The sequence below is a fragment of the Microcaecilia unicolor genome, chromosome 11, assembly GCF_901765095.1.
Source record: "Microcaecilia unicolor chromosome 11, aMicUni1.1, whole genome shotgun sequence".
NCBI classification, from domain to species: Eukaryota; Metazoa; Chordata; class Amphibia; order Gymnophiona; family Siphonopidae; genus Microcaecilia; species Microcaecilia unicolor.
In genome coordinates, this window is record NC_044041.1 from 195,443,175 (window position 1) to 195,457,147 (window position 13,973).

Below are 13,973 nucleotides of genomic sequence, written 5' to 3' on the forward strand. Positions count from 1 at the left end.
CGGGGCTTCGCGGTCGGATTCTTAAGCGAGTTCGGCGGCGGCGAAAGAGAGGGGGTTCGTGACGTAGTTGGGCGGGTCCGGGATCTGTCACTGGCATCATCATCCCCTAGGAACCAACTTTTCAGAATTATTGGGGGGGGTGCTAAGCCCAATGGAAATTAGTTTTCCCTGAACACAGTCACGGTGTTTGTTCAATAATGGCGGTGCCCTCAAGCAGCACCCACAGAGCTGGCTCCTATGTCACACCCTCCTTACCCCACTCCACCCCAGCATGGAGTAGAAGTTGGTAGAGTGGTAGATGTTGGGGGAGGGGATGGAGTTTCGCCTTCAGGCTGGGGCATTAAAAAGCCAGGACAGGGTAACTGTAGTCTCCAGTGGCGTAGCCAGAAGGCAATTTTTAGGTGGGCCAACAGGTTGGATGGGTGGGCACTAGGCAGGGGCTTAGCCAGACAACAGATTTTGGGTGGGCCTAGGCAAAAATTGGGTGGGCACCAAGTGTTCTCCCCCCCTCCAAAAAAAAAAAATCTCAGCTGGTGGGAAAACGCTTCTTTCCACCTTGGCAGCAGGCATGCACTGAAAACTGAGCATGCGCAGGTGCCGGTGTCATGGAGAGTAGCGTTTTCGTTACCATCGGGGGGAAATCTTCAGCTGGCGGAGCTTGGGATTCCCACCAGTTACCACTAAACATGTGCTACTGTTGGGTGGGCCTGAGCCATAAATGGGTGGGCCCTGGCCCACCCAAGCCCACCTGTGGCTACGCCACTGGCACTAGGGTTGCCAACTTTCTGAAATAGAAAAACCCACCACCTGATGCACCTGTGCCTGCCTCACCCCATGCTCCACCCCTACTCTGCTCCCAATAACTTCAGTGATCTGGATTGGCCACTGTTGGAAACAGGATGCTGGGCTTGATGGACCTTTGGTCCAATGGCATAGCGAGGGCGGCTGCCACCTGGGGCAATTCGCCGCTGTGCACCCCCCCCCCTCGGCGCATCACCCAAGCCCCCCCCCCCCCCCCGAGTGCATTCTTGCCTGCCGTGTGCACGCCACTGGAGGGAGGGTGTCCTATATTTGTTTCTTTTATCTTGCAACTGGCAAAAGGAAAGATGAAATGTGGGCAAAGCTTCCTGCCCCACCTCACCTACCATCTTGCAGTTCCCCTTCTGTTTTCCTCTATGGAAGGATGCCCTCTAGCTGTAGTCTTGTGAGACTACCACTAGGGGGCAGAAGCACCATTTTGGAGGATGCGCCAGATAATGGTGCTGAATCTCTGTTTAATTTAATCACCACAACCAGTTAAAAAAAAAATAACTGGCTGAATATTAACACATTACAATCTAATGGCCCCTTTTACTTAACCGTGGAAAGGTTTTGCACTTTTCGCTCTGTAGCAGGCCAAAACTATAGTGCAGAAAGCACAAAGCTGGTGCAATAAATGCGCGCCGATCCATTTTTCAGCGCACCTGTAAAAAAGGACTTTTAGACATTTTTGCCGAAAATGGACATGCGGCAAAATCAAAATTGCTGCACATCCATTTTGGGTCTGAGACCTTACCGCCAGCCATTAACCTAGCGGTAAAGTCTCGCGTGGTAACCAGGTGGTAATGACCTACATGCATCAAATGCCACTTGGCGCACGGCCAAAAATAAAAAAACATTTTTCAGACGTGCTTATCGGATGTGTGCCAAAAATGAAATTACCGCAAGAGCCACGCAGGAGCCGGGCGGTAAGTCCATTTTGGTGCATGTTGGGCAAGCGTTGAGACTTACGCGGCATAGTCAAAGGACCCCTGAGAGTCTCAGGATGACTATCTATGCTTGAGACCTTTTTCTCTCCTCTAGCACGTTTGAAACAGGGGCGTAGCCATGGGTGGGCCCGGTCCCACCCACTTTTGCCCAAGGCCCACCCAGGAATGGTGCATTCAAGGTCCCCAACCAATACCGCATCCCTAGCTGACTCGCTCCCTTCCCTCCACTCCCATCCTGCGAGTCCTTCAATTCTGGTTTTTTTTTTTTTGGTCCTTCTGCCACGGTGCTTCCAACTTAAGTGTATTGGTGTGCGCTACCTGTCAGCGATTCACACACAGTTGCAAGATAAAAGAAACAAACATAGGTTTAAAAAAATGGCAACAGCTCCAGAGCAGCAAGTTGTACGTCATTTAAGCCATCATCGTGCTCCCAAGATAATGTCTTTTCCTGTGTTTAAATATTGTGACTTTATATTTCTACTTCCCTGTTATGAATATCATCTCAAATCTAGTTTTATTGGGAGCAGGGTGACTTACTGCATTTGTTAATTCTTACTCCTTTGGGGGGGCAATGTTTGCATTCCGTATGACATATATTTATCATTTATTAACTCAATAATTTAGAAAAAAACACAATCCACCCCAACCTTCATCCTGAGGCAGTCAGCAGTTTTAAAGCCACTGACCACCGCAGGCTGAATCTAACCCAGGTATTCAGTGCCAGAGCCATGTCCAGGCACCAGCATTGAAAACCTAAGTATGCAGGTGCTAGAAACAGAGAAAAATGACGGCCGATAAAAACCTATCCAGTCTGCCCATCCTTGTCATCTACTATCCCTTCCTCTCCCTCAGAGATCCTCTGTACTTGTCCCAGCCTTACAGTCTTCATCTCCACCACCTCCACACTATGGAAGGAGAGAGGAAAAGTGATGCATGGAAAAACTTCCTCTGAATTGCAAGAATCAATGCTCTCTTTTGTTTAAGACGCAGAATCGCAAACACTGACACAGCCGGGATTAGAGTAAGCCCCTTCTTAACTTGTAACTTGATGGCATCTCCAAACCTTCTTTTTCTCCAGACAGTGGCAGATAAATCACTTGTCAGGCACCAAAAGGTTAAAATTAGTTCAAAATCAAGGGTTCAGTTTGCCTTTTTCTTTCTGGTTTTTTTTTTTTTTTTTTTTACTTAGGTTGTTTGCCAGTGGAAAATAGTGAATCTTTTCAGGCATGAACCAGTGAAAGAGACACAGTTTGGCCAGAATTCCTCTGTCTCTGTGACCTGGTCTGGAGACTGACATGAGACCAGTGGTGATTGTCTGGTAGGTCATCCCAGGTCACTGACCCAGAAGCTTTCTGAACTTGCTTCATTTGCCCCATTACAGTTAGAGTAAACCATCCCCTCCTCCTTATTTTTCATAAAATGACCGCTGGCTGAGGCCCTTTCTAGCAGCTTTGAAAGCAAATTTCTTCAGTGCACACTGCTATGGTGGATAGATAGTCCAGAGGCATTATACTGCTGTGAGCTGAACAGACTATCAGACTGTAGCACCGTTTGGATATAGGGTCTATTTATTTTTTTAATTATTTCTTTAGATTTTGGCTGACATCGTTTTCAGTTGTAGCTCAAGCTGAGCTGCATTCAGGTAAACTAGGTATTTCCCTATCCCTGGGCTACTCACAATCTAACCTTCCCCCCAGAGGCGTAGCTATGTAGGTCGCTCCCCCAAATAGACCTCCAAGATTCTACATGGAATGTTGCTACTATTTGAGATTCCACATGGAATGTTGCTAGTGGTTAGTGCAGTGGACTTTGATCCTGGGGAACTGGGTTTGAGTCCCACTGCAGCTCCTTGTGACTCTGGGCAAGTCACTTAACCCTCCATTGCCCCAGGTACAAATAAGTACCTGCACATACTATGTAAACTGCTTTGAATGTAGTTGCAAAAAACACAGAAAGGCAGTATATCAAGTCCCATTAACAAGATTCCATGCACAATCAAAGAGTAGCAACATTCCATGTAGAACCCCAAAGAATAGCAAGATTCCAGAATCCCAAAGAGTAAGGAATGGAGGAGTAGCCTAGTGGTTAGTGCAGCAGACCTTGATCCTGCGGAACTGGGTTTGGGTCCCACTGCAGCTCCTTGTGACTTTGGGCAAGTCACTTAACCCTCCACCGCCCCAGGTACAAATAAGTACCTATATATACTACCTAAATGCTTTGAATGTAGTTGCAAAAAACACAGACAGGCAGTATATCAAGTCCCATTCCCTTTCCCCTATCTCTCTGCCTTCCCTCTCCTTTGATTTTATCCATCCCTCTTGCCCTACTCCCTAACACACATTCTCTCTCTCTCCTTCCCACTACCTCTTCCCCTGTCATGGTTCTCCAAATCTGCTCCAGTGCAGGAACTGATCACACCTTCTGCTTGTTTTCTGGAATCACTCTTTGCCATAGCAACAAAACTTGACCTCATTTGAAGAGAGCTGGACCTGGTCAATCACTAATAAGCCATAAAGTCAGCCTATGTTATCATAACCTTTTTAAGGTACCCATGTCAGGATCCTTCCTCAAATGTGCCCTCATATACATTGGCAATAAGAGAGTAACTCTATAACAATGTGTCCATATATACAAGCATTTCCAATATACAGAAATGTAGGCACCTACTTAATACAAGTGTAACTGGTGAATTAGGTGTGAGCACTAATATTCTATAAGTTAGATGCTAAGGGGGTAATTCTCTGTAGCAGTTTTTTCCAAGTCCAGTCCTGGAGTGCCTCTTGCCAGTCAGGTTTTCAGGATATCCACAATGAATATGCATGAAAAACATTTGCACATAATGGAGGCAGCGTATGCAAATCAATTTCACGCATATTCATTGTGGATATCCTGAAAACCTGACTGACGAGGGGCACTCCAAGACTGGACTTGGAAAACACTGCTCTATAGATTGCCTCAAGTTAGGCATCAGAAGGATATGCACTAAATACAATTTGTATCAGGGCAAATGTGCTGACAATATTAGTGTAATCCACAGTTGATCCTAACTTGATTTGTAAGCACATAAGGGAAATGGGACTTGATATACTGCCTTTCTGAGGTTTTTGCACCAACATTCAAAGCAGTTTACATATATTCAGGTACTTATTTTGTACCGGGGCAATGGAGGGTTAAGTGACTTGCCCAGAGTCACAAGGAGCTGCAGTGGGAATTGAACTCAGTTCCTCAGGAGAAAGGTCTGCTGCATTAACCACTAGGCTACTCCTGCACTAGCAACATTCCATCTAGAATCTCAAATAATAGCAACAGAATCGTAATTAGTAGCAACGTTTGATGTTCCACTGCACTAACCACTAGGCTACTTCACCACTCCACTCATTCCACCAATAAGAGCCAACCTCATCAGTGATGTCACAATGGCTTGATTGCCCAATACTTGACTCACTTCTGATATTGTGATGTCATAAGGGAAAGGGAAATGGGACTTGATTGTCATGTTTTCAAAGCTGGAAACTGGGTTGTGAGCCCTTGGACCACTGCCGAGGAGCGGCAGCGGCAGGCAAAACCACCCCACACAGGAGACTAAGCAGATCAGGACTGGACCCAGGACTGGAGTTGCAGCAGAGGCAAACAAGCAGGACTAAAGCAGAGCAAGTACCCTTAAACTTCACCTGCACTAGGCCACTTTTCACCAAGAGTTGAGCTCCTGGCTTCAGGTGGCCGGCAGGACTTGCTGGACAGGGCAGGACTGGATAACAGCTAGGCAGCACAGGGACTGAGGGTCAGAGGGAAAAGGCATAAACAGGGACAGCAAGGCAGGGAAAGGATAGGCTAAAGGACAGGACTGAAAGCTGCTAGCAGCCACTGAAGCAGGGAACAAACACAGACAAACCCAAAACTAGTCAAAGACATACAAACAAGACACCAGACTGGGAAACAAGCAATACCCCAAACTAAACATAGACTAACTAGAACAGGCAAGATTTCAGGCTAGAACTAGAGCAAGGAAACAAAACTCAGGCTGAAGTGCAAAAGCACCAACATACCAGGGCCTTAGACGCAATGCAAATGCAAAGGCAAAGAAAGGCAAAGGCAGAGAGTATCAAAATGGCTAATAAGCCCAGCAGAACCTGGAGCTCAGCTGCAACAATCACCAGGCAACTAAGGGTGCTGTGCAGGTTCAAACAAAACAAGCAGGTCTGGCAGTCTGGAAGATCCGGACCGGACTGCGCTGAAATCTGGAACGGGTGACAGCACACAGACAATCTAATTCAGCCAGCACACAGAGACAGAACTAACTCACAAAGAACAGACAGAAGCCAGCTCAGAAGCTGACTACAGGAAATAAGGTGAGTCTGAGAGGGGTCACGGCCACAGACGTGACATTGATATACTGCCTTTCTGAGGTTTTTGCAACTACATTCAAAGTGGTTTACATATATTCAGGTACTTATTTTGTACCGGGACAATGGAGGGTTAAGTGACTTGCCCAGAGTCACAAGGAGCTGCAGTGGGAATTGAACTCAGTTCCTCAGGAGAAAAGTCTGCTGCATTAACCACTAGGCTACTCCTGCACTAGCAACATTCCATCTAGAATCTCAAATAATAGCAACAGAATCGTAATTAGTAGCAACGTTTGATGTTCCACTGCACTAACCACTAGGCTACTTCACCACTCCACTCATTCCACCAATAAGAGCCAACCTCATCAGTGATGTCACAATGGCTTGATTGCCCAATACTTGACTCACTTCTGATATTGTGATGTCATAAGGGAAAGGGAAATGGGACTTGATTGTCATGTTTTCAAAGCTGGAAACTGGGTTGTGAGCCCTTGGACCACTGCCGAGGAGCGGCAGCAGCAGGCAAAACCACCCCACACAGGAGACTAAGCAGATCAGGACTGGACCCAGGACTGGAGCTGCAGCAGAGGCAAACAAGCAGGACTAAAGCAGAGCAAGTACCCTTAAACTTCACCTGCACTAGGCCACTTTTCACCAAGAGTTGAGCTCCTGGCTTCAGGTGGCCGGCAGGACTTGCTGGACAGGGCAGGACTGGATAACAGCTAGGCAGCACAGGGACTGAGGGTCAGAGGGAAAAGGCATAAACAGGGACAGCAAGGCAGGGAAAGGATAGGCTAAAGGACAGGACTGAAAGCTGCTAGCAGCCACTGAAGCAGGGAACAAACACAGACAAACCCAAAACTAGTCAAAGACATACAAACAAGACACCAGACTGGGAAACAAGCAATACCCCAAACTAAACATAGACTAACTAGAACAGGCAAGATTTCAGGCTAGAACTAGAGCAAGGAAACAAAACTCAGGCTGAAGTGCAAAAGCACCAACATACCAGGGCCTTAGACGCAATGCAAATGCAAAGGCAAAGAAAGGCAAAGGCAGAGAGTATCAAAATGGCTAATAAGCCCAGCAGAACCTGGAGCTCAGCTGCAACAATCACCAGGCAACTAAGGGTGCTGTGCAGGTTCAAACAAAACAAGCAGGTCTGGCAGTCTGGAAGATCCGGACCGGACTGCGCTGAAATCTGGAACGGGTGACAGCACACAGACAATCTAATTCAGCCAGCACACAGAGACAGAACTAACTCACAAAGAACAGACAGAAGCCAGCTCAGAAGCTGACTACAGGAAATAAGGTGAGTCTGAGAGGGGTCACGGCCACAGACGTGACATTGATATACTGCCTTTCTGAGGTTTTTGCAACTACATTCAAAGTGGTTTACATATATTCAGGTACTTATTTTGTACCAGGGGCAATGGAGGGTTAAGTGACTTGCCCAGAGTCACAAGGAGCTGCAGTGGGAATTGAACTCAGTTCCCCAGGCTCAAAGTCCACTGCACTAACCACTAGGTTACTCCTCCACTAGCAACATTCCATGTAGAAGCCTGCCCTTGCAGATCAGCAATGCGGCCGCGCAGGCTTCTGTTTCTGTGAGTCTGACGTCCTGCACGTCAGACTCACAGAAACAGAAGCCTGCACAGCCACGTTGCTGATCTGCAAGGGCAGGCTTCTACATGGAATGTTGCTAATGGAATAGCAACATTAACATTCCATTTAGAATCTGAAATAGGGAAAAGGCAATTGGACTTGATATACCACCTTTCTGAGGTTTTTGCAACTACATTCAAAGAAGTTTACATAGTATATTCAGGTACTTATTTTGTACCAGGAGCATTGGAGGGTTAAGTGACTTGCCCAGAGTCACAAGGAGCTGCAGTGGGAATCAAACTCAGTTCCCCAGGATCAAAGTCCACTGCACTAACACTAGCCTACTCCTCCACTCCACTAGTGCAAAGGCTGGTATAAATGCTCAGGCGTGTAACTAATAGAACTCTATAAGTGCTGGCCACACCCCTGACCTGACCATGCCCCTCCCAGGTCCACACCCCTCTTGCAGTTGCATGCAACAGATTTTGCACATGCAATCTGCAGAATCCCAAAGAAGAGCAGTTAATGCACGTAACTGTTAATTAGTGCCAATTAGCACCAACTGTAGCCAATAATTGGTAGTTAACAGCAATTAGCAGCTAATTATAATCACCACAATCAGTTAAAAAAAAACTGACCACAGAGGCTGAATATTAACTCATTATCTCATGCATATTCATTGTGGAAATCTTGAAAACCTAACTGGATTGTGGTCCTTCAAAACCACAGTTGACCACCCCTGCTATAAAAGAAAGTATGCACCTACCTTCTTTTGTAAAATCCTAGTGTACCTGGATATATACACACATATGGGCAAGCTATAGATCTGGTGTGTGTGCACCTGTCCCATTGATAAATTTGTAACTTATGGTATTCTATATGTTACATGTGTAAATGTGTGATCCACTGTCCACTCAGAGGTCATCCATGTGCACGCCCACCTGTAAAATCTATGCTATTGTAGATGTGTGTGTATTTACAGAATAGTGCATAGTTGCATATGTGGACAAGTTCCTGGAGGAAAAGTCTATAGTCTGCTTTAAGATAGTCATGGGGGGAAGCACTGCTGTCCCTGGGACTGGTAGCATGAAATATTGCTACTCTTTGGGATTCTAGAATCTTGATGCTCTTTGGGGTTCTGGAATCTTGCTACTCTTTGGCATTCTGGAATCTTGCTACTCTTTGGGGTTCTGGAATCTTGCTACACTTTGAGATTCTGGAATCTTGCTACTCTTTGGGATTTTGGAATCTTGCTACTCTTTGGGGTTCTGGAATCTTGCTACACTTTGAGATTCTGGAATCTTGCTACTCTTTGGGATTTTGGAATCTTGCTACTCTTTGGGGTTTTGGAATCTTGCTACTCTTTGGGGTTCTGGAATCTTGCTACTCTTTGGGATTTTGGAATCTTGCTACTCTTTGGGGTTTTGGAATCTTGCTACTCTTTGGGGTTCTGGAATCTTGCTACTCTTTGGCATTCTGGAATCTTGCTACTCTTTGGGGTTCTGGAATCTTGCTACACTTTGAGATTCTGGAATCTTGCTACTCTTTGGGATTTTGGAATCTTGCTACTCTTTGGGGTTTTGGAATCTTGCTACTCTTTGGGGTTCTGGAATCCTGCTATGGCATCCAGATTTGTGCATCTAAATTTGGGCATGCTCCTGAGATGTGCATGCAAATTAGTTGGCTAATGAGCTGTTAACAACCGATTATTGAAGCTAATTGTCACTCATTAGCATCTGAATGTGCATCTGGCTGTGTACTGTTCTATAAGGCAATGCATCTAACTCCCATAGCATAGCGAGTGTCTCAAAAGGGGGCAGGGCCATGGGCATGTCATGGCATTCCAAAAATTTACGTTCATAGTTATAGAATATTGGCTCAGCCTGTCCAACTTGGTTTCAGCAGGCATAAGTCTTGCGCTTAAAGTTACGAGAATGGACACTAATTTTTGAGCCTGATTTATAGGATCCAGCCCAATTTGTGCATGTATACCAAATGAAGCTTAATATGTAACAGTATGATGTCCTATGATGCATTTTACAGGATTATTCTGAGAGGGGGAGTGTTGGAATGTCATGATTGTTGAGTTCATTATCAAAATCACAGGGGGATGGGTAGCAGTGCAAAACCGGAAGGTCATCTAGGGTGATTGATGGCCTCGCACCAGTTCTAGCTTAACATACGGGTGCATTTTGATTTTCACAAGAACCTGCAAATCTTTCTTTTTCTTGCATGGTGGGCAGCAGTTCAGCCTACAGTAGGAACCACACATTTCTAATTTAATCTTACATACACTACAGTTTCAGTTTTTGGATGGGGCCCAACCTCCTTCCTTGAGACAGCAGTAATTATGGTAGCTCTGAGGTAAGATAGGAACTTTCTGTGAAAACAACCAAACACATTTTGTCATATAGGAAAATGGCTTCCAGACAAACTTGGGTTTCTTTCGACTTTGGGGTTAGCTTTGTCAGCATCATTTCTGTCTACAAACAATCACTTTAATTATATCCCTCCAGCTCTGATTTGGCATACTTATTTAAAATTAAAAAAAAAAAAAGTTAAATAAAACAATATTTGGAGAACTCAAATGTAACAACTTGGCGTCATAATGTTACAAAATTACTAACTCATGAATTCAGAGGTAGATCTGTAATTGGTGAGATGGGTTAGAAAGGAAAGTCAGCCACACAATGAAGTGCAATGAAAATTATACAACAGATGCTCATGCTTCCCTGATCCCTTCCAGACCCTGGCATCTGGGCAAATCTCCAGCACTATTGGCACCTAATTATCCATCTCATGTATCCAACACACCAGTGAAATCAGCAGTTATACAGGAACAAAGGCTGCAACTGAACAACCACAAGTTCCATTGGGCAAACCTTTTGCAATACTAAGAAGCCTCTGTATTTCTCCATTGCTTATATGAACTCCAGACTCTAGCAAACTGCTCAGGCATGATAGATGGAGGAAATCAATGGGTCAAATGAAGCCTAAATCAGGGTACAATATACCCAAATAGTATGCCAGCTCCCACGCATGGAAGGGATAAAGGATATTTCATTTATCCTTATTCCTTCCCTCTGTCTCAGCGATTCAGTGAATGAGGGTGGCTCTGGAGATTAGTCATAAGTTTTAGTTAAGAAATTAGTATTTTCCTGTTCTGTTCGGCAAGAAAACATGTAATCCAGATCAAATGAGGTTTTGCGACAGGCCCTATTGAAAAACATCCAAATGTTTTGGAAAGTTTCAGCCATAAATGTCCCCAACTCCTCTCACCCACACCCAAGTGCTCACAAAGGACACAATTCATTCATATTTCACAGGAAACTATTCATCAGCTCTAGCAAAAATAAACACATCCCTTATGAATTTAAAAACATGATTTAGAGGTTCAGAAAATTTTGAGGAAAGTCAATATGCAGGATTTTAGATCAGTCCCTGCATTGTATACGCACTACATGATTGCTTGTTGTCAGAAAACTCTTTCACACAGTTAAGACTTTGCAAACCCCAGACCTGAACATCTCAAACTACATAAGCTTTGTATGAATCATCTCACAGTAATTCTTCCTAAACCTCTCAGGATTGGAAGTTAGTCTAGATGTAATCAAGAACCATACTTAAACCAAAACTGCATAGAAAGTTTTAGCCAGGAACACACTGCATCATCCTTGTATTCTCCATTAGCCTCCTGTTTCAGAATCACTGAGCCTCCATTTTCTTTCCCGATAGATCATTAATTCGACCTGGTAGCTCTTTGGGATCTTGACATAGTTTGGTCTTATTAGCCACAGTGACTCCCCACTGGACAGAACAATCCAGACATTGCCCTGAGTGGCAAGAACAAATCAAACTCGGGTCTACATATAAAGTATCACGTACCATGTAAAATGAGTTTATCATGTTGGGCAGACTGGATGGACCGTTCAGGTCTTTATCTACCGTCATTTACTATGTTACTCTTTGGGGTTCTACATGGAATGTTGCTACTAATTGGGATTCCGGAATCTTGTAACTCTTTAGGATTCCAGAATCTTCCGAACTTTTAGTACAAGAACAGTGCTGGCAGACTTCTACGGTCTGTGCCCTGAGAATGACAAGGAGAAATCAAACTCTGGTATAAAGTATCACATACCATGTAAAATGAGTTTATCTTGTTGGGTAGACTGGATGGACCGTACAGGTCTTTATCTGCCGTCATTTACTATGTTACTATTGCTTTCACATTGCCAGAAATGTCTTCCTTTTCCACGCTGTGATTTCAGATTCCTGATCATCAATAGTCTTTTCCTTCTGACAGGACAGACAACCTGTACTTTGACTTTTTTCAGGATTTCTAACAGTTGAGGATAACTAGTGTGTTTGACATGTTAGTCCACTTTAAAGGTAATACATAAAACTAAAACTAAAAGATTTAATAAAAGCTTAAAAAAGATAAGGTAATAATGTATTAAGGGGCCCTTTTACTAAACCACATTAAGCACTAATGCGCACTTAGAGGTAAAATATATAAATGGCACCTAAAAACTCCTCACTGAAACAAAAACTTTTAAGTGGTATTCTATAAGCCACGCCTAAAGTTTAGCACGGTTTATAGAATGCATGCTTAAGTGGAGAGTTACGCGGCCATTTGCACCAGTGAAAACGCATGCCTAGATGTACACATGGAGCACCATCATTCTGTAATTACATGCATAACTTGAAGCCCTGAAATGGCCACATAACTTGAAGCCACGCCTCGTTCTGCTTTGAAACGCCCACATAACTTGAAGCCACGCTTCATTCTGCTTTGAAATACCCACATAACTTGAAGCCACGCCCATTCTGCCCTGAAATGCCCATATAATGAAGCCACGCCCCATTCTGCCTCAAAATGCCCACACAAGAAGCCACACACCCATTCTGCCCTGAAATGCCCATATAATGAAGACACGCCCCATTCTGCCTCAAAATGCCCACATAACTTGAAGCCACGCCCTCGTTCTGCCCTGAAATGCCCATGACCCTCTCATTTCCATGTCTCCTTTTTTGGACCACATATAAATTTTAGGCACGGATCCCTCGCCTAACTTTATGCACCAGTGGCATAGCCAGAGGGGCGTAGCCAGACAGCAGATTTTGGGTGGGCCTAGGCAAGAAGTGGATGGACACCAAGTGTTCTCAACCCCCACCTCCCCCACAAAAACCTATATCTCAGTTGGCAGGAAAATGCTTCTTTCCACCATGGCAGTCTGCAGCAGGCATACGCTGAAAACTGAGCATGCACAGGTGCCGGTTATCATGGAGAGTAGCGTTTTCATTACCATCAGAGGGAAGTCTTCAGCTGGCAGAGCTTGAGATCCCCACCAGCTACCGCTAAATGTGTGCTACTGTTGGGTGGGCCTGAGTTCTAAGTGGGTGGGGCCTGGTCCACCCGGACCCACCTGTGGCTACGCTACTGAGCCAGACCCAGTATTTTGGATGGGCCCAGAGCTAACTTAGATGGGCCCTTCCACGGCACAGCACTCCATAGCCCCCACCCCCTGAGATATGAACAAAATTATAGATTTTTTCACCTACCCCACATCAACATCTCTCCTTCTCTGCGGCATCCTGGCATCTGACTGCCTGTCGCTGAACCCTGTCCCTCCCTGGTGTACCTTACAGGCGTCCCTGGCGCCTGCAGTGATTCAATTATTGCTGCCTGTGCTGGCTCCGCAGGCTTCCATCATCCAGGTCCCGCCAGACAGGAAATGATGAAAGCGAGGGTGGGACCCGACCAATGGAAGCCTGCAGGGCCGGTGCAGGCAGCAATAATGAATCACTGCAGGCGTCGGGGATGCCTGTAAGGTACACCGGGGAGGAACAGGAGGGATGGGGTTCAGCGACAGGTGGGCAGATGCCAGGATGCCATGGAGGAGAGATGTTGATGTGGGGTGCTGCCACTGGGTGGGCCTGTGCCCACCCAGGCCCACCCATAGCTACGCCAGTGATGCACATTGGTCCTAATTAAATCTAATTAGTGCCAATAATTGCTTGTTAAAAAGCCAATTAGTGCCACTAATTGACGTTATTGAATGTTTTAACATGTTCTATTCAATTCTTATGTACCTGTTATGAATCATTTACCTATTTCTCCCAATTCATTTGATGTTTATTATCATATCTAATCTATGCAATATTTTCATGTACCTTGATTGTAGCACCTTTTTGTATTTATCATTCCGTTAATGGTGATCACCATTGCGGCATAATGTAAGCCACATTAAGCCTGCAAATAGGTGGGAAAATGTGG